This window comes from Miscanthus floridulus, chromosome 8, assembly GCF_019320115.1.
Source record: "Miscanthus floridulus cultivar M001 chromosome 8, ASM1932011v1, whole genome shotgun sequence".
In the NCBI taxonomy this organism is placed as follows: Eukaryota; Viridiplantae; Streptophyta; class Magnoliopsida; order Poales; family Poaceae; genus Miscanthus; species Miscanthus floridulus.
Window position 1 is genome coordinate 208,567,130 of NC_089587.1, and position 1,107 is coordinate 208,568,236.

General features: G+C 39.6%; 1 non-coding gene across 1 annotated transcript; it reads right to left on the reverse strand.

Annotated features, from left to right (window-relative positions):
• On the reverse strand, window positions 1-109 carry LOC136478651 (small nucleolar RNA R71). Its single transcript, XR_010764370.1, has one exon. It is a non-coding gene; the product is annotated as a small nucleolar RNA R71 (small nucleolar RNA).
• Between the last annotated feature and the right edge of the window lie 998 nt (window positions 110-1,107).

Sequence of the window (1,107 nt, forward strand, 5' to 3'; positions counted from 1 at the left end):
ATGCTCTGCGTGGGAGAATTTCAAGTTTCCAACAGCAACATGATGAATCTGTTCCTAAGGCATGGGAACACTTTCAAGATTATATTTCAGAATGTCCTCATCATGGGATAGAGAATTGGCTACTCATGCAGATGTTCTACCACGAGTTGACCAATAGTACCCGTGAGAACATGGATGCTGCTGCTGGAGGTGCTTTCCTCTCACTCACAGTCCCAGGTACAATAGCTCTCACAGAGAAGATGGCCTCCAACCAAGGTTGGAATAAAGAACGTCTTTAGACCCGCAAGAGAGGTGGATGTATGCATCAACTCAAGGAGGTAGACATGATGTCTGCCAAGATGGATCTACTGATGAAGAAGCTCGAAGACCGAGCCATAGAGAAGCAAGAAGTCATGCACATTTATGATTTCTGCATGACATGTGAAGAGTGTGGAAACACTGGGCATTCAGGGAATAACTGTCCTAAAATTCACGAGGATGTGAACTTCATCAACAACAACAACTATTGTCCTCAAGAGAATTAAGGATGGAATCAGCAACAAAGGCCAAACTACCAAGATAATTACCAGGGTAACTATCAAGGTAATAATAATTTCAATAATCAACCACCCTTGAGAGAGTTAATTTCTAGCCAAGCTAAAATAATGAAAAGTTTATCTAGAAAGTTAGCTTCTAATGATAAAATTCTAGAAAACATAAACAATAGAATGGATAGCTTCTTCTCTGCCATTAAAAACCAGCATAGCTTTAATAAAATGATAGAATCACAAATAGCTCAACTGGCGGTTGTTGTTCCTCCGACTGACAAAAGTAAGATTCTAGGACAACTAGAAGATTTAGAAACTGCAAATCTTGTCGATATTCATATTGCAGCATACTACTGTATACAACCGTTAGCTGGAGGATGGATAGATTATTCCTTGCCAGAGAAGAAAGGTGATCTGGGAAGACCTATCATCCCCATCGCCATTGGACCTCAGATTTTCCAAGAAGCTATTTGTGACTTCAGCGCAAGTATCAACATCATGCCTAAGGTAATATATGATAAAATTAATGGAGATACTTTGTTGTACATAAATATGTGTTTGCAGCTTGCAAATCAGTCAC